Source organism: Carcharhinus amblyrhynchos, chromosome 17, assembly GCF_965287045.1.
Source record: "Carcharhinus amblyrhynchos chromosome 17, sCarAmb.v2.hapA, whole genome shotgun sequence".
Taxonomy (NCBI): Eukaryota; Metazoa; Chordata; class Chondrichthyes; order Carcharhiniformes; family Carcharhinidae; genus Carcharhinus; species Carcharhinus amblyrhynchos.
The window spans coordinates 31,507,362-31,528,059 of NC_137340.1; the positions used below are offsets into that span (position 1 = coordinate 31,507,362).

Genomic DNA, 20,698 nt, shown 5'->3' on the forward strand with positions numbered 1-20,698 from the left:
AATATGGTATGGCCCAACTTTATTTTGGGGGGAAGATGCAGATTCAGATCTGAATCCTGGAATTTTTTTAAAAGATGCATTAACTTTGGGAGATAGGGCAAATTGAATGTGTTTTTTTAAACCTAATGGGTTTTATTCAAAATGTTGTGGATTGTTGGAGCTGCTGTGGTGAAATTTGTAACCGCTGTTAAAATGTGAGCAGAGTTTTCAGAGCAGGTTGTTGGATGTGGATTGAACTGAAGTCTCCTCAACAAGCTGGAATCTCTTAATAAGAATTTTTTTAAACTTTTGCAGTTGGAGAGCATTAGCCAGGCAGGGAAAAGACTCAAGAGCTATGTAATTACATTTAACATTGAGTCACTACAGTACAGCGGATATACGCGCTCTGCTGAGTGTCCTGTTCCCTTGTACTTGATAATAAGCTACTGAAAGAAAGTCCAGAATTTTATGTTTACGGTGTGTGTTGAATATTTACCTGCTGAATGCCAAACATTAGACATCTCAGTAGCTTTCCATAACTGAAATTGAGTGCATTTGCTTTTAAAGTCTTAAAACAGTTTTGGATTCATACATATCAACTGATAATGTCCAAAACAAACATACAGTTTAGCAGAGCTCAGGAAGACCTGACAATGGCTTCCGAGTTGGAAGAGTTATTAGTGCCTGCATACCTGTTTTCCATATCCTTCCATCTTTCTCCTGCTTCAGTCCTTGTGCACACACTGATGCATTTCATCTTTTGAGACTTGGCCCTTCTCCACAGATTCACTATTTTGACTTCTGCCCAACAGTATTAAAGCTTTAGTATCCAGTATCTAACATGGTATTTCTTAAATGTTAAAACGGAACAGTATTGTAACAACAGCTGGTTTGTAGCTGTGCAAATTGTAAGAAGTACCTCAGTAAAAGGTACATGGTGAAATCAAAACTTCAGCAAAAGACAGTGAGGATAATTTTAAGTAATTGCTTTGGTGAAAAATGGATAATAGTGATTCACCAGCCTGCTTCAGACTTCATCCAGTTTCCTTTTGTAATGGGCATTTTTTCAAATGTTGCTCAAATTTCTTTTTTTACTGTTTGGGGAGTTTATGGGGGGAAAGAATCAAATGCGTATTTATAGCTACAACTGCATTTAAAATCTCATTAAAGGTCGCATTTAAAATTAATTTAAAAATGAGTGATTCCCAAACTTGCTGCCTTTGTCACAGTGGCCAGTAAGTGACCGTCTGGCCGGAAGTTGAAGGAATTGTTCCAAGAACTATTAAGGTGATACAAGTTTTTGTTGCATACCCTGGAGAAATTCATTGAAGAAATAATGTGAGAAGTAGTTCCATATTAGTGCTTGCCTAACACATGAACACATTTAAGTATTTTCCTGACGTACCCAACTTGTACTATTTGGCTCCAAACTTAAGCACCGATAGTCTTTATCTTGATGAAAGAATTAAATATTTCAGCAAATTAACTTTGTGTTTCAGGAAATACCTAAGTAATCGTCAGTCCCTGCTTGTGAAAAACAACATTGTAAATTCAAATTGCCGTGACGTTACTTAATTCTTGTTTTGCAATAGTTCCCGATTTTGCTTTTGGAATAATAGTTGTAAACAAAAAAGGCAAGAGGTAATGTTTTATTAAATGCTAAACTGAAATATTATAGACAGTGCACCCTTTATTACTGAGGCCATTTATGAAGTAAGTACATGATATCTAGTGTAAGAAATCCTGACACTTTGCTAAATGCTGTTTTGATACATTCTAGTGCCTATAACAACTTTATTCTCTGAAGTAAGTGCAAAATCATTGTATCACTCATAACGTTCTACCTTCTGGTCATTTCTTTCCTCTTTTTAAGATCATTTTTGATCACCTCTCTCAATAGCACCTCCTTAAAAAGCCCATAGAACTCTGAGTAAACATTTCAGATAATTCTAACTAGTTATATAAACAATATAAAGCACTTGAAATGATTAAGTAGTTAGATTGCAGCCAGGAGCCCATAAAACCCCCAAGTAAACATACAGGCTGTGAATTTCCCATCCTGCTTCACTAATTTTTTTTATCGTAGCTGGCCAGGAGATTGTCGCATCAGCCGATTTGCAGGGTTCAAGCGTGTGTTTGCGTCCCCCTAGCGTCTGGTAGCACAGGATTTCCAGCAGCAGCTATTCCGTGCAGGAAATTGGCAGAGAGATGCAAAGACTATTAACGTAGTCTTTTTATTGTCATTTAAATGAAATTAGCAGGCCCGGGACTGAAGTCTCTGGATCTGCTAGCATCTCCACCATTATCACATTTAAATCACTTTAAATTGAATTACTTACCTGCAGTTCCCACCTGTTACCTGCGTGGTCCTGACCGCACTGGATATCCACATTGGGACTGCACCGCACATGCATTGGGAACGCAGGCACAAACCCCACAAATTGGCGCACGTGCGTATCTCCTGGCCCAACCCACCAAAAAGTTAGCGGATCAGAATGGGACAGTCGCCCCCTTAGAACTATTTTGGGAGAATTCAGACCTGGGGCCAGAATATTACCATGTCACCCACTCCAGAATTGGGGCAGGCAAGAATCGCAGAACAGCATTCTCCGTTGGCCCCTGGCAGGATCTTACAAGCCTTAGTATGAGCAAGGTGGTAAAATTCCGATAACGATGTCCAACGTTAAGTGACACAACATTAAAAATATACATAAGCAGCCCTCTGATACAGAACTGGTGATCCCCCTCCCTGTGGCAACTTGTCACTGTTCTCTCAATTTCTGCCCAGGTGTAACTCTTCTCTCGACCTATTAAAGTTTCTAAGTCTATATACCCATGCTTGTAGGAAAACACCTGGCTGTGCTGGAAGAATGGAATAAGAGAGATCTATGCCTGTATTTATTTAGTGCTGGTTCCCCTTTAAGTTCTGGAAGGTTCCTTGTTGTGCTCTGGGCTTTTATTCATACCTTGAAACATATGGTTCCTCAGGAATTTGCATATTGTCCTTTTTTAATCACATTGATTTCTTTTCAGTGGTATCCAGGCTGGAATGAATTTAGTTTATTTAAGAATATTTTTCACCGCTTGTACTGTGGCTTGGTATTTACAAATCATGCTGTGTTTGAAACAAATTGTAATATTTTGACTACTTGGATTTTTTTAGCAGAAATTTTGAGATCCAGTAAAATATTTAATGGCCGGTCTCACTGTTCCCATATAAAGACTATTGATGTATTTGTGGTGACATAAAGAACTTAGAATCCTGAAACAATATGAAATTGAGAGTAGCTGAAGTCATCCTAAAGTGTTGTGCTTTGACATCAAACTAGGAAGATTTTTCTGATCACTTAAAACAATGTATAAACAGTAGATGCAGTGTTTACTATTGAATGTCAGACACCCCTCATCTTATGATTGCCTGTTACAGCCCACTTGACATCACTTCTTAAATATTTATAGTACTCAGTAACTAGATACTGAGTAGCCCTGACCTAACTTGGTGCGAGATAGTGGTTGATAAGAAATCTTGAAGCTTCAGGAGCAGAATGAATTAACATGTATGCTTGATGTACCCCAAATATTGACTGGCATGATTTGAGAGCATTAGAAGTGTGATTATTTAGCTTCATATTCTTTCCTTTAAGGGCCACCACTAATATGCTATAGTCAGTAAGTGGTCCATCACTGTTAGTTTGCTATTAGTTAACCTGAAATGGACGTCTGCAAGAAATCCAAAGTAAGTAACTGAAAGTGGGTTGGGTATGTGGTGGTAAGGGTGGAGAATGAGCATGGGAATGCACTTGTGGCTCAAGGGGCTGGAAGAAGTAATGATGCTATTCTTGGCCTAGAGAAGGCTTGCCATTTCCCGGTTTCTGAATGGCTAGTAACTGTGAGTCTTGTGGGTAGGTCCGTTAATGCCTGAAATGAAAGGAGGCGCAAGTTCAGTGTATATATTATCCATTGATACTTCAGAATTGCTTCTGAGTCCAATATACATCATAGGATCCTAGTTTCACATTACAAGCAAGCCCCTTCCTGAGAGGGCTGGGCACTTGGGCTGTCTTTCCGAAGAGAATGGTGTGTGTACCGACACTATGGCCTGAAGTGGTTCAAAAAAGTGTCTCATCACCACCTTCTCAAAGGCAATCAGGGCTGGGCAATAAATGGCCTAGCCTAGCTAGTGACACCCAAATCCTGTGAAAGAATGAAAAACGATTGTGGTAGGTATCTCAGGAGAGGGAATGGTCAGTTGATGCACACAATTTTTTGAACATCAGCATCTTGTTCCCAATGGAGACTATCAAAATTAATGCTTTTGATGTTTCCCTCGGAACTATAAAGGAAAATGGCCCTTTAGAGATGTATTGTATAATTTAGCATAATAAAAAAAGAAAAATCTGGAATATTACTATGAATTAAATTGGGAGAGTAGGGCAATAGGACATGGGCAATGGACTAGGCGGTTATGTTAAAAATTGATAAGTTGAGTTCAGTCCAGAGCAGTGTGAGGAATCTGAGGAAGGCTAACAAGGCAATACAAAATAAATGGGAGGATACTAAGAAGGATGGGGGAACTGAGGGACTTTGGATTGCATATCCATAGATCACTGAAGATGGCAAGACAAGTAGATAACATAAGAACACAAGAAATAGGAGCAGAAGTAGACCATGTGGTCTGTCGAACCTGCTCTGTCTTTCATCACAATCATGGCTGATCTTCGGATTCAGCTCCATTTTCCTACCTGTCCCCCATATCCCTGAGAGATCAAAAACCCCCCTAGCCCAGCTTCAAATTTATTCAAGAATGGAGCATCCACAACCCTCTAAGGTAATGAATTTCAAAGATTTACAACCCTTTGAGTGAAGTAATGTTGCCTCATCTTGGTGCTAAATGATTGGTCCCTGACCCTGAGACTCTGCACACCCCATGTTTTAGACTCCCAAACCGGGGAACTAGTCAAGCCCTTTCAGAATGGTGTAGTTTTCAATGGGATGGCTTTTCGTTCTCCCATCATTGGTCAAACCCCTCAACTCAGTAACTAATCTAGTGAACCTTTGTTATGCCACTTCTAACTATAGTATATCCTTTCTTAAATGTGGGGACCAAGACTTCACACAGTATTCTGGATGTGATCTCACTAAAGCCCCATACAGATCTAGCAAGACCTCTTCATTTCTGTACTCCAATCTCCTTGCAATGAAGGGTAATATGCCATTTGCCTTCTCAATTGCTTGCTGCATTTATACAATTACAACTAATCTCTTTGAAAATTAATACTTAAAAGTTCTCATCTTTTAAAAATATTCTGCTTTTCTGTTCTTATGACCAAAGGGAATAACTTCACACTGTCCTACATTAGACTCCATCTGCCATTTTGTTGCCTACTCGATCTGTCAATATCTCTTTGCATTCTCTCTGTGTCTCTCTCATAGCTTATGTTCCCTCCTGACTTCGTATCAACAAACTTTGATATAAATTATTCAGTCACTTAACAAAAGCGGTTAATTTAGATTGTAGATAGCTGAGGCCCCAGCACTAATCCTTGCAGCACTTCACTCTTCACTGCCTGCTGACATGAGAGAGCCCCTGTTAACCGATCTGCCTATGCTAAAATATTACCCTTAACTACTTGGACCCTTGTCTTGTCTGTTAACATATTGTGTGTGACATCTTATTAGATGTCATTTAGAAACCCAGGTATACCACATCTACTGGTACCCTCTTATCTACCTTACTAGTTACGTCCCCAAAAAATAATAAATTTGTCAAATGGGATTTCTCTTCAGTAAAACGTGTTGACTTGTTCTAATCACACTATTTCTGAAATGCATTGTTATGACTTCCTTAATGATAAATTCTAACAGTTTTGGCTTTAGTCTAACTGGCCTGTTTTCACTGTTTTCTTGCTTTCTCCTTTTTTGAAAAGTGGTGTAAAATTCCATCTGAATGTGACCATTCTGAAATCTAAGGAATTTTGGAAAATTACAGCCAGCACACCCTCTATCACTGCAACTTTCTTTTTTTTGAGTCCTAGGGCGCAGGTCAGCGGTGTTAACATTGGATTCACGCTACAATAAAATACTACTCTCAGCTACTCTCGTCCTTTTTATAAAATGGTAATCAAGATCAACTGTCCCCAATTAAGGAAGGATTAAGGTTTCATTACAAGAGGATAAAAAGATGTTTAAGCTGGGTGTTGGGGGAAATTGAAAGACACTGTGACCGGGATTTTGCACTCCCATTCACCGAAAATATCACAAAAGGCCAAAGTCACATTTTACATCGATGTAAAAACAGGAAGCATTTGTCCCCTCCCCCATCAGTGGAGGGCTGGGTTTTTTTTGCCACTTACTGTTGAGAATGTCATTGGAATACATTAGCATATCATTATCGGACCCATGTGGCGAGATCGTCCTCCACATCAGTGGTAGTGTGATGTTAGAGCGTCATGCACAACTGGTCTCGGGGGCATGCACTTGGTAAACTGTATTCCAAGTGGAACTTGAAGCTGAACTCAGAGGGGAGAATTTTGTGTCAGGGCAATACCAGGTGGATGCCAGGGGTTCATCTGAGTGAAGAATGTTTGTTGGTGCTCTCTATCTCCTTTTTGCACTAAGTGCTGCACGATGTTGTGTAAAAAGGCACCATGCCATGGGCAGCCTCAACGTCATTTTCCTACCTGATAATGGAATTTTCTGATATCAGAGAAAATCTTGCCCTGTGTCTCTTTATTCTGAAGGTTTGGAAATAAATCTGTTTTGAGGCACTGGCTGGCTTCAGAGTCATTCTTTCCTCAACATACGATTATTGGATTTGACAGTCAGACGGATTTTAGTCCCATGAGTTTTGCCAATACCTTATCTCTGCTGACGTGAATTTTCTTGATTTCTTCACCCTTTTTTTGCCCCAGGATTACTATCAGCATCTGGTATGAAACCAGTGTCTTCAACTGGGGTGGCACAATAGTTAGCACTGCTGCATCACAAGCACCAGGGACCTGGGTTCAATTCCTGGCTTGTGTCAGTCATTGTCTGTCTGGAGTCTGCATGTTCTCTCCATGTCTGTGTGGGTTTCCTACGGGCACTCCAGTTTCCTCCCACAGTCATGCTGGTTAGGTGCATTGGCCATGCTAAGTCCTCTCTGTGTATCTGAACATCGCTGTAGTATGGTGACTGGGGGACTTTCATAGTAACTTCTTTGCAGTGTTAATGTAAGCCTACTTGTGACACTAATAAATAAATAAAGTAAGATATTTGTCCAATGCCTCTGCCATTTCCTCATATTTTTTAAGGGGGCCAATGTTCCCTTCAGCTACTCTCTTCCTCTTTATATACTTCTAAGAGCTCCTACAATCTGCTTTTGTCTTCTGGCTGGTTTACTCTCACTTTAATTTTCCTCTTTTTATCAGCTTTTTGGTGGTATTCTGCTGGTTTCTGAAAGATTCCTAATCGTCAGGAAGGTGGATAAAAAGGCACACTAGATACTTGCCTTTATTGACCAACTATAGAATATAAGAGCAGGCAAGTTATGTTGGAACTGTGTTGACACTAAGTAGTCCACAGCTGGAGTACTGTGTGCATTTCTGGTCATCATGCTTTAGAAAAGTTGTGATCACACTAGAATGGATAGAAAGGAGGTTTCTATGGAAGTTGCCTAGGCTGGAGAATTTTAGACATGAAAAAAGATTAGATCTACTACCGTTGTTTTCTTTGGATCTGAAGGGGATGAAATCAGATTGATCTAGATAGAGTGGATAGAAAGGCCCTTTTTGCTCTTGGTTGGCGAGTTCATAATCTGGGAGCTTGGATTCTGTGCTAAGAGAGAGGAGATTCAGAGGGGATTCGAGGGGAAATTTTGAGGATTTTGAACTCCCTGCCTGAACAGACAATATAGGCAGAAACCCTCATTATATTCAAACAATACTTGGATGTGGACTTGTAGTGCTGTAACTTGTACATTTAAAAAAAAAAGTGATGTTCAACTCCTGATCTATTGAATGCATCTGTCAGATTTTCATAAGGATTGATGGACTTAGTGCCAGAGAGTGCAATTAGGCTGGATGGTGCCTTGTTGGCAAGAGTGGATATAATGGAAAATATGGCCTCCCTCAGTGGTGCAAATTAACGTCTTTGATTCTACATTTCAAATTTAAGGTTGATGGCAGCAAATTTTTATTCCTACAAACAATGATCAACACACGGAAAGGACTCCTGAAAAGGGTAGTGGAAGTGAAAATCATTTTTAAATCATTTTTAAACCAATTGGATGTTACAGTGAAAAAAACTGTGGACTTTTCAATTCTTCATTCATTTGTGGGACATGGGCACCACTGGCTGGCCAGCATTTTTTTGCTCATTTCTAGTTGCCCAAGGGAGTTGAGAGTCAACCACATTGCTGTGGCTTGGGAGTCACATGTAGGCCAGACCAGGTAAGAATGGCAGATTTCCTTCCCTAAAGGATATTAGTGAGCTAGATGGATTTTTCCAACATTCGCCAGTGGTTTCATGGTCATCAGTAGATCCTTAATTCCAGACTTTTTTTTTATTGCACTCAAATTCCACCATCTGCCATGGTGGGATTTGACCCTGGATCCCCAGAACGTTTGCTGAATTTCTGGATTAATAGTCTAGCCATAATGCCACTGGGTCATCACCTCCTCTCCGTCAACTGATCCTGTTTGGAGCAATTAAGATGACCTCATTTGTCTTGTGTTAAGAGCAGCTTTCTGAACAGGTACTATTAGACAGACAAGTCGAACCTAAACGTTTTTCAATCTGGAGACAGTTCTCAAATGATTTGCATTTTACTAAACTGCAATTAGCTCAACCAGAAAGATTCTTTGGCAGTAACTTCAAAAATGACTTTTGAAAGGTAGCCAGTTACTTAATCTGTCTGATATATTAAACTACATTATGCAATGGAAAGAAGTTGCATTTTAACCAACTGACTTCTGTTTTCTTCAGTGAACATGGGTGGAGGTTTTGCAACTAAGGAGTGGGGATATTTGCTGCTTCCATGGAATTAAAACCCCTAAATGCTGAAGCTGTTCTTCTTGGAGCAAAGTAAATTTGAGAGAAGGTTTGACAGAGGTGTGAAAGATCATAAGTTTATCTAAGTAGACAAAAAAAAACTGTGTTCCTTTAACTGACAGTATAAAGACTAGGGGGCACAGATTTAATGTTTTGGGTAAGAGATTTACATGGCATGTGAGGAAGAACATTTTACACAGCAAGTGGTAATGACATGGAACCCACTGTTTACAGGAGTGAAATGGAAATAAGAGGAAATTGGATGGTCACTTGCGGGGAATAAACTCGCAAGGGAATGGGAATATGGCGTATGGGACTGACTGGATTACTACATGCAGAGCCAACATAGACTTTGTGGGCCAAATGGCCTCCTTTGTGCCATTATGAATATTATGACTGTTGTCTGTCAGGAGAGAACGCTGAGAGTAATGACTGTTAGAAATAGCTTATGTGAATAGTGGAGAAAGACAGCATTGACTTTGGGGCATGACCCTGACAGGACATTATGATGAGGGCGATTGTGAATGTTGGCTGTTCAGATTGGGATGTGTGGAGGTGCCTGAAGAGAGAAAGGAATGTGTGCAACTGCAGCTCAGGAAGAGCTCGGGACGTTGCATTTCTCTGCACAACTTGAATGTTTCACTGGTGCTCCAGTGACTCAAAGTGAAAACAGATGTTCAGTTGTGGCCTTCAGCACCATCCAGCTTCAAAGTGGCTGACTGTTGTATGATATTGTGTGTGCCTGCATGCCATTGTAATGTAAAGATGCTCGACAGAATACGCTGACAGATTAACATGGGACTGGAGAATAGCATTGCCAGTGGTGTGATGTATACAGTCACATGGTACCAGACTCTGAGAACAATCTAGACGGAACCTACTTGCAAGATAAAAGCACCATACACATCAATAACAGGAATCTGACAAACCAATCACTCAATTTATCGTGACCCAAATACCAATTTACTTTGAACATGGATGAGGAAAGTACAATTCACAGTGGAGAGAAACTGTACACGAGGTCTGTGTGTGGACAAGGCTACAGTCGATCATCTGACCTGTCGAAACACAAACGCAGTCACACTGGAGAGAAGTTGTGTAAGTGTGGGGACTGTAGGAAGGAATTTAATTTCCCACATGAGCTGAAAGACAACTAATAAAATATTCATTTTTGAACGTACAAGTCTCAAGATCCCAACAATGAGAGCATAAGATGTCAGAGCAGAAGTGGGCCATTCAGCCATCATGTCTGCTCCACCATCTAATGAGATCATAACTGACCTAATGTAATAATCCTCAACTCCACTTTCCCATTTTATCTCCATAATCTTTGATTCCCTTACTGATTTAGAAATGTCTATCTCGGCCTTGAATATACTTAATGACCCGGCCTCTACAGTCTTCTGCAGTAAAGAATTCCACAGAATCCCTCCCCTCAAAGAAATTTTTCTCATCCATGTCTTAAATGGCTTTTCGAGACACCAAACAAACTCAAAGAAAGAAGTTTGTTTATTTATTAGTCACAAGTAAGCTTATATTAATACTGCAACAAAGTTGCTGTGAAAATCCCTTAGTTGCCATACTCTAGCGCCTGTTCGGCTATACTGAGGGAGAATTTAACATGGCCAGTGCACCTAACCAGCCCGTCTTTTGCACTGTGGGAGGAAACTGGATCACCCGGAGCAAACCACATAGGCACGGGGAGAATGTGCAAACTCCACACAGACGGTGATTCAAGTCAGGAATTGAACCCGGGACTCTGGTGCTGTGAGGCAGCAGTGCTATCCGTTGTGCCACCGTGCCGCCCATAACAGATCATGGTGATCCGTCATGGTTTGAAAGGCATTTAAACAATAAACCCAGAGGAGATATGAAAAACTAAATGCAGCTGAAGCCTGATGAGGTAGACATGCATCTAAGAAAGAAAAAAAATTAAGAAACAGTTGAAGAAATTTCACTGCAGACTTGGAAGTTGAGGAATTCATCAGACTGAGTGGGGGGTTTATCGCAAGAACCTGAGTGGTGCAAAGTTAAGGAACCTGGTCAAATCACAAGAGGTGAGCAAGACTACAACAAATAAGTTGTCATTGTAGAATAGGTGGCAGTCTCAGTGTTCAGCATATCCATAGGTCAGCTAGTCTTGATTGCTGTCAATCTTTATCTAATTATACATGCAGGCAGTGTGAAATGTTTTGGGAACTTTTACAGAAAACTGACAAGATCCAAAGTCTGCACCAACTTGTCCTGAGGCTTCTGGTTTTTGAGACACTTTGTTTGTATTTGTTTGACCAGCAGGATGAGGAGTATTTTGGTAGGCAATAGCATCCATTTAACTGAATTTTTAAAAGCTATTTACTGTGCTATATTTAATCCATGTGCTGAATTGCTCAGATTACAAGTTTAAACTATCCAGGTGGACACTGGATCTTCCAAATTTAATTTTGCATTCTGAATTTTGTCCAATAATTTGTCTTCTGCATCCAAATTTTGGATATATTTTCCTCTCATAAGAAACTGCAATAGGGTGGGAAATTTGATTGTCACCCATAGTGTACTTGCTACTTCAGGGAATGCCTAATGTCATTTTATTTTCTTCTGTTCTCTCTCCTGCATCAGAAAGATGGATTAAGTTACCAACCTGATCCGGGCAAATAAATCTTGAGATTCTGACCTGATGAGTTGCTTACATGGAGCAAATAAATGCCTTGATAGGCCTTTGCAAGGTGTGTAGTTATAAGGATGTTTTTGAGGGAATTATTGCATGCTTTCATTTGGGTATTTTTGTAGAAAAAATCATTCATCACACAGATAAAGAAGATACCTGTTAGATTTCTGATAACATTGGACTGCAGTTAGTGTCACTGATATTTTCATTTCCCCATGCCAAAACCATTAGCTTTCTGTTCAGTGACTACAATACAGCTCATACTGTGCACAGCTGTGATGAAGGATGCTGGCTTGTTTACGTTACAGCAAACCTACAGAATCCCATCGCATGGGAAGGGTAATAGTGCCACATTACCAGCCTGGTGGTTGTTGAAAATCAGAGAAATATCTCCTCAGCGCTTAAACATAGTGATAAAATAGAGTGACAATAATGTTGACCTCAACGCAAGGTGAGTTACATTACCAGTATGAGTCTGAGTTAAATGTTTATGCTACAGGCTGTACAGCGATGCTAAGTTAATGTGTTCACCTTCAAGACTGAAAATAGAGTTTCAGAGTAAGAATATAAAAGTTGCGATTACCAGGCTCTTGAAGTGCATCAAAATTCTTCAGAAACTAATGGAAATAAAGAATTTACTTGAGGGTGCTGCCACAGTCCCTTGGCCAGCAGAATTCACGGCAAAAAAGAGTCCTGCTTGTGTTTCCTTGTTTGGGGAGGAATCTCCAACCATGTCTTAACAGACCATTGACACCAGGGAGTGGTGTTGGGGATAGGAGGGTATAAAAAAAATCAGAAGTTTCTGCTACTGCTATACTAGGAGAAATGTTAATGTCAGAAGGGTATCCTGCCCTTCTGATGAGCATAAATAAGCTACACTGTAGTGGGGAGATGGGCTGGAAGAGAGCTGTGACTTGGACCGCTAAAGAAACTTGCTGGTCCTATGTAAATGAAGTAGCACTTGCAACTGCACTGTCCCATCACTGGAGTGTGCAAACCTTTGCTGGTCAGAATATGGTATGTGGATTTTGGGGCTAATTTAAGATGAGCAAAAATCTAATTGCAATGCCAAATACAAGGGCAAAGATCGTTACTATCCTAAAACAATGGAAATTTGTGCAGGTGATGGGTTTTCTTTAAAGAAGGTTATTTTTATTGTTTGAAAATTATGTAGAATGCAAGGTAGCAATTTATTGAATTTAATGTAGGGCCTGAAGGTACATTGGATTTAAAAACGAGGATCTTCATTCCGAATCCCTCTTTGAGAGTTGCAGGAGCATTTGCTACTACAATAACTAAGCTGCTTAAAATATTTTTAATGCTTTTATGGGAAAACCTATAAGAAGAAATATTTTTAGTAGAACCATATTTTCCTCCACTCCATGCTCCAAACTTCAACACCATTTTCACTTCTCATTTGAGAAGTTAGCATCCTTTTACCCAGTGCTCCGAGACCAAGGGACTAACCTCCCATGACTCATGTCCTTATTATTGTTAAGTGCCAAAACAATTTGCTGAGGAAACTCAGCCTGTTGTTCCAATATCCCAAAAATGCAATCTGCACTGCTCTTAATTATATAAACTTTACTCTCAAATGCTCATTAACCCAAAAAAAACTTTCTCCTCATTATCCCTAAACCTTAAGGTCTCCCTTCACAAGAAATTTTATTTTCCGTTTTTTTTCCCACTCCTATCTTTCTATCCTTCAGAGCCTCCATATCTCTATCTCTCGTGCTTGCAGCTTATTCCTCTAACCTCTATCCCACTCACTGCTCCATACAGCCATGCCCTTTCCTGGTTCTTCATCTCTTAACTTTACTGCTGCCTGATGAGCTTCTCCTCCATCATCAACTTCTTCACCAATACTCTATGCTATCCTTTACACTCTTCCTACTATCATGTTTTTCAGTTTGTTATCACTCAGATCCATCTCCTCCGCGATCTCCCCCCGCCCCACAACCCTCTAGCATTGTCACACTTACAGCTGATTCTAACTCAAAACCCATTCTCCTAGAAAACGTCAAGGTTGGAACATTATGATTTTATTTCCGAATTAAGAGAAGCATTCAGAATCATGGGTTTTATAAAAATTGGCACTGATATTTTAACAAAGCAAAGAAGTCATGGTAAGCCGACACAAATCCAATGCCTAGGCTGCAGTTACATCATCAGATCCCTGTTGGTCTCCTTTTTGAAAGTGTGAAGGCTAAAGAAGGAAGGAATTAGATACAGCTCTTGGGGCTAAAGGGATCAAGGGATATGCAGGAGAAGGTTGGATCAAGGTATTGAATTTGATCAGCCATGATCAAAATGAATGGCGGAGCACGCTCAAAATGATGATCGTGAAGGTGGTGTAAAAGATATGAGACTTTGAGATGAAGAGATTAAGTGCATCCATTTTCATTGGAGCAAATAAGGCTCAGAAAATCTGCAAGGGGTGTGTGAAATTAGGGCTTTAAGCTAAATTAGGAGGAACTGTTTCCACTGGTTGATCTGTCAGTGATTAGACAGTGTAAATCTACAACCATCACCTCTCAGCCTTTTGGCTAAGATCAAGCATCAGATCAAACCCAAGATAAGGTGCAATACCTTTCCTGGTCAGCTTGGATCTTGTATGTCTCATTTGTGGGGATCATGAATTGGATTCAATTTGAATTTGTTTTTTGTTGGAGCAAGCAAGGAGATGGATTTGGGCTTGCCTGGTCCACACTGCACATTGGCTTTGTAACTTTAAGAATGGGGTAAAATTTAATCCAAAAAGAGGGAGGTTGGAAGAAATGTGTCTATATGCAGGGTTGTTAGAACTTGATATATCCTTCTAAAAACAGTGGCGGAAACAGAATGCATTGTAGCTTTCAAAATAAATAGATTAACATTTGAAAAAGAACAACATAAGTTAAAGAGTAAAGGGGTGCAACTAAGTCCATAAGGTCTTTCAGGCAAATAGTCATGATGGCTGGCTCAAATGGCACCTTCTGTAAAATTCAGTGATGCCACACACAAATATCAAGCATTCAGTACAACTTTCCCCATCACACGCACCAATATACAAAATACTCCTTATTCTTACTTCGTGGAGATATTTCTCCACAGGAATGATATTAACTTGTACCAGATACATTACTCCTACGTTATTTTTCACAGTAGTTTATTTGAGTTCACATTCCTGTTGCCCTTCAAGTGCTACAATTATATATTAAAAAAAACTTCTAATATACAATGTAATCTGCTTTTCAAGTAATTTAATTTCAGGTTCTAATTTCTCTCCACCATTTAATATACCTCCACACTAGTAATATATTTTAAATTACGTAATGCAATCCTCTCGATCCAACAATCCATTCTCTTGTGTAAGCATTGTCACGGGAGGCCCACTGCTACAGATAGCTTTTTGTAATTTACTCAGTACATACTGAACAGCTAACCATTGTAATTGTTTTGAAGTTATGTCCTCCTTCATTAAGTGAAGTATGTGTAACTTTCATTGTCCCATTATTTCATTATTCCAGGCTCAAAGCTACAGGTGCGGGTTTTAAGAATCTGTGCATCTAGAGGAATTTCACAGTAACCACTACAGTGTTAATGTACTTGTGACTTTACCTTACTTGTGACTGATAAATACATTTAAAAAAAAACATGGCATGCGATTAATATTTCAAAGTTTCACTGAGTTTGTGTTGAGGATAAATAAAAGGTCTTGGTTGTAAAACCCTTTCAAACATCTTTGCTGATGTCTTGATGTCCTTACTGTACTATTCTCACAAACACATCTAGTGCAAGACAAAGAGAACTGTTCAACGTCATGCGGTATGTAGCCGTGATGTGTATATAAAGTAAAGTTTATTTATTAATCACAAGTAAGGCTTACGTTAACACTGCAATGGAGTTACTGTGAAATTTCCCTAGTCGCCATACTGAGGCATCTGTTCAAGTCAATGCACCTAACCAGCACATCTTTGAGTGTGGAAGGAAACCGGAGCACCCGGAGGAAACCCAGAATGTGCAAACTCCACACAGACGGTGACCCAAGCCGGGAATCTATCCCGGGCCCCTGGCGCTGTGAGGCAGCAGTGTTAACCACTGAGCCACCATGCCACCCATATATTTGCAATAAAGTATTAATAGACTGATGACTTTGAAAGTAACAATATCTAGTTTGGTTTGGCCAGTTATTCATTGGGTCGAGTATTTACCTGTGTGGAATCTGACTTTATTGTGCTATTGGTTCCTGAAGAAGTACTGTAAAGCTGCAGTTCAGATAGTTTCTGGAGGTTTATGTACTTGTGCCCATTAGGCATAGTTCTACGATTTTAATTTTAATTGGCATATTCCAGAGGGTGGAAATTAAGTAGATATTAGCATAATTGTGTGTTTTTAATTGCCATGACTTTAATGACCATCAAAATTTGCATCCTTCATAAATGCATTAACATTTTAAGATGTCTTGTCTGTTGCGAGGCTGGCCAGGAAGCTGAGGAAATGGTTGAATGATAATCTTTTGCAGCAGCCAATCAAGAAAGGACACAAATTTGTTTGAGAGACTAGTCCAGAAAAATCCAGACTCTTTGAGATGAAACTGAGAGAAATTCCTCAGGGCTTCCTTTTCTTTCCATTGTTGCACTGGTAGCAGCAGCAGGCATATCAACAACATCCCCATTAACGGCCAAATCTGTTACTGTAAAGGTCACAAAGGAACATTAATGAGACGTAACTCTGTCAATAAAGCATGCATCTGTTGCACAGTGACTAATGTAATCTTGTTTGAGCTGAGTTTTGGGAGACTATTGCTCTTATTTTTGCCAGAAAACTCCCTCGCATTGTTGCAATGTCCATTTTGCCATTTTCCCTAAAGGCAAATAATTTAAAATTGGAAGCTTTGAATTTGGGGAAAAGCCAGCACTGCATAAGAGAAATAGAAAATGAATTAATTGAGACTGAGACACGCTGGAATTATATCTTTTGACTTGACAAAAAATAGATTTTTGGCAGTCATCAAGTAATATTTTGATTTTGTGTTGTGATAATTCAGTGTTCCATACGACCCAGCCTGTGCTTTAAAATATTTCTCAAACTTTTTCAAAGTCAAGCACCATTGTGTACACAAATTAATTTGTTCTTTTTTTTAGATGGTAAAGAATATGATTTCTTACATGGATGAAGAATGTACAACAAGAATAAACTGCTTCCATTTGTCTTTTATAACTTTGGATCTGCTGCATGTTAGTCACAGAGCCTGTAGTCAAATTATTCTAATGCTGTGTGATGCTCTTGGCAAACAACTGTGGGAGGCTGATTTGAGAAACATAATACAGTAGTTTGTTTTAGCTTTGTTTTTAGTGAGGCCCGCAGGGATTCACAATGGTGCTAAACTGCTTCTGTCTCTGTTTGTGAGACATGGGCACATAACAACATTTAATTCATTACAGCATGTAATGCCAGCCAATCACAAAATTATGAGCCAAATTGGTAGTTCATCATTCGGCTGTTGCTGAGATTTTTTTTTGAAAAAGGCCATAAAACTAGTATTAGTAATTAACTCGTTGATGACTGCATGTGTGTCACTGAGTCTCTGAACATGCCCGCAGCAGAAGCTTTTTCTAAAAAATGTGGAAATAAAATAATTTGAGTACACTTGATAAGCTTTAACAGTTTGGTGTAAGAGAAAAGGGAAAGAGCATACTCCTCTCCCCCACAATGTACAATATAAAATGGGTTTACAGAAGGTTCAAGATTTAGTAGATTGCTCTGTTGTTCATAACCAATCAAGAACAAATTTTTTTTGACTTGGGAGGTCTCAAATTGTTGCGAGCCATAGTGAATTATATCTTTAAACTAAAATGCACGGTCCTCTGAAAGTGGCAGCACCTTTTTCTAGCTTGGTAAACAGATATATTCCTGACAGCACAATACATCATTTCTCCAATAAACCTTGGGGGTACTCTTCGAGATTTCTGCAAGTAGATTGGAGGTTAACAGTAGGGGAAGGAAAGGTTAGCAGTACTACCGCACAGTGCCAGGGACCCAGGTTCGATTCCCAGCTTGGCTTACTGTCTCTGTGGAGTTTGCACATTTTCCCTGTGTCTGCGTGGGTTTCCTCCTAGGTGCTCCGGTTTCTCCCCACAGTCCAAAGATGTGTGGGTCAGGTTGATTGAACATGCTAAATTGCTGCTTAGTGTCAGGGGGACTAGCAGGATAAATAGGTGGGGCTACAGCGATAGGGGCTCGTGGGATTGTGATTGGTGTAGACTTGATGGTTCACCACTCATTTTCAGGCAGCACGGTAGCACAGTGGTTAGCACTGCTGCTTCACAGCTCCAGGGTCCTGGGTTTGATTCCCGACTCAGGTCACTGTCTGTGTGGAGTTTGCACATTTTCCTAGTGTCTGCATGGGTTTCCTCTGGGTACTCAGGTTCCCTCCCACAGCCCAAAGATGTGTGGGTTAGGTTGATTGGCCATGCTAAGAAATTGCCCCTTAATTTCCAGGGATGCGTAGGTTAGAGGGATTAGTGGGTATAATATGTAGGGATGTGGGGGGTGGGGCCTGGGTGGGATTGTGTTCGGTGCAGACTCGATGGGCCGAAGGGCCTCTTCCTGCACTGTAGGGTTCTATGATTCAATAGGCTGAATGGCCTACTTCTGTACTATAAGGATTCTATGTAGGTGGGCAAGAGTCAATCATTTGTCAGAAGGTTGACTCTTAACATGCTGCTTTGCATTTAAAAGATTATCACAATGTACACTGTGACCTCCTCAATATCTAATAGAAACAAAAGCTGCTTAAAGTGAAGACTTAAGTATAACATGCTAGGTTATACTTAATCACGGCACAGTGATTAGCACTGCTGCTTCACAACAGCAGAGAGCCAGGTTCAGTTCCAGCCTTGGGTGACTCTGTGAAGTTTGCACATTCTCCCCATGGCTTTGTGGTTTTCCTCCTGGTGCTCCAGTTTCCTCCCATACTCCAGTGATGTGCAGCTTAGGTGGATTGGCCATGCTAAATTGCCTGTTAATGTCCAAAGATATGTAGGTTAGGGGGATTAACAAGATATCTGTGTAGGGTCGCGGGATAGAACCTGGGTAAGAGTTGGTGTACACTCGATGCACTGAATGGCCTCCTTCTGCACTGTAGGGATTCTAATGATGCATGTTATATCTATCCCAAGTCTTTATCAGAGAATGTATCTTTTCTTTCCTCAAACTATAGGAGCACTTGATGCTATTGCCTGTTTAGTAATATTGTCATATTCCACCTGCATAACTAGAATCATTAGGGTTTGCCATAAATACCACAACGGGCCTTGTAGTATATTGAAGATTTCTAATACAGCATGATACTTCTGAAAATTATATCCAATGTTTATTACCCATCATTCTGTACTGTTTTTTATTTCAAAATCATTCAAAATCATTTTAACTTGGAGCAGAGATTGTGGGGATGGTTCAATGGTGGAGGAAAATGAGTGGCGAACCATTTTAGGATTGCTTCAATAAATCTCTGGATGCTCAGTGCTCATAACTAACACTGGACAGAATTCTCCGATCTCACCCCTGGCTGGGATTCTCCAGTCCCACTGCAGTGAATGGGGTTGAGCATCAAATTTTCCATTCTTGCTGGCAACAGGGTGAGTGTGATCAGGGAATCCAGCCCAATATCTAATAGGAAGTAACAATGTTGATTGGAAAATTATCTTTCCCAAAGAATTTCAAAGGTGCGGGAAAACCTAAATTCCTCATTTGACATATTCTGACCAAAAATAGTGTTTCTGTTTCATTCATTTCTTTTGCAGTAATCACACTTTATAAACTGCTGGAGGAGCGATGTTTGCATTCTTTCAGAAAACATACTTAACTGTGCAATCTGTTCAGAACCTGTGTTATTATATGTCTAGCCAACTTTCCATAGTTTGCAAAGTGGTCACAGAGGCACCTCTGGATATCTCTGCTGCAATATTCTCTGTAAATCCATGTTAAACTTATTATTACGGCTTGAATTTTTAGGGAGCCAGGGTTGACGTCTTGCATTTTGCATTACCTGTGAACAGAACATTATTCTACATGAAACATTGTGGGAAACATGCCCATGTCATATCCCTGATCAAGGATTTGGAATGGGAATCACTAGAAAAAATGAAGAAAAATATACTGACTACATTGCGTAAAATACGGAATGAGCTGGTGGGAATTGACAGAAGTAAGCACCTGATACAAAACCACCCCCCAATACCACTGCCATCGGCAACAACAAAACACGGAGTAGTCATCCACACAAACTACAAAGACCATTTGTTTTCAGGACTCTGTATAAACAATCTTTCTTCCCCAATACAATCCCACAATTGAACAAGCTGAGAAAGAAAATAGTCACAGCCCCGTTACTTGAAACCTTCAAGTGCCGTCTTCAGAGTTTCGGCACAGTGGTTAGCACTGCTACCTCACAGCTCCAGGGATCCGGGTTTGATTCCTGGCTTGGGTTACTGTCTATGTGGAGTTTGCACGTTCACCTCGTGTCTGCATGGGTTTCTCCAGGTGCTCCGGTTCTCTCCCTTGGTCCGAAAGACGTGCTGATTAGGTGCATTGGCCATGCTAAGTTTTCCTTCAGTGTACCCAAACAGGCGCCGGAATGTAGTAGCTAGGGGATTTTTACAGTAACTTCATTACAGTGTTAATGTAAGCCTACTTGTGACACAAATAAATAAACTTAAACAGATTACTTCCATTTTATAATTTTTCATCATTAGGACTTATGGGCAGCACGGTGGCACAGTGGCTAGCACTGCTGCCTCTCAGCATCGGAGACCCGGGTTCGATTCCCAGCTTGGTTTACTGTCTCTGTGGAGTTTGCATGTTCTACCTGTGTCAGTGGGGTTCTTCCGGGTGCTGCGGTTTCCTCCCATAGTCTGAAAGACGTGCTGGTTAGGTGCATTGACTTGAAAAGGCACTGGGGTGTGGCAACTAGGAGAATTTCACAGTAACTTCAATGCAATGTTAATGCAACCTTACTTGTAACTAATAAATAAACTTTAC

General features: G+C 40.2%; 1 protein-coding gene across 1 annotated transcript in view; it reads left to right on the forward strand.

Moving 5' to 3' along the window:
- fgfr2 (fibroblast growth factor receptor 2) overlaps window positions 1-20,698 on the forward strand; it is a 154,984-nt gene that overhangs the window by 28,977 nt on the left and 105,309 nt on the right. The gene's annotated exons all lie outside the window — the stretch shown is intronic.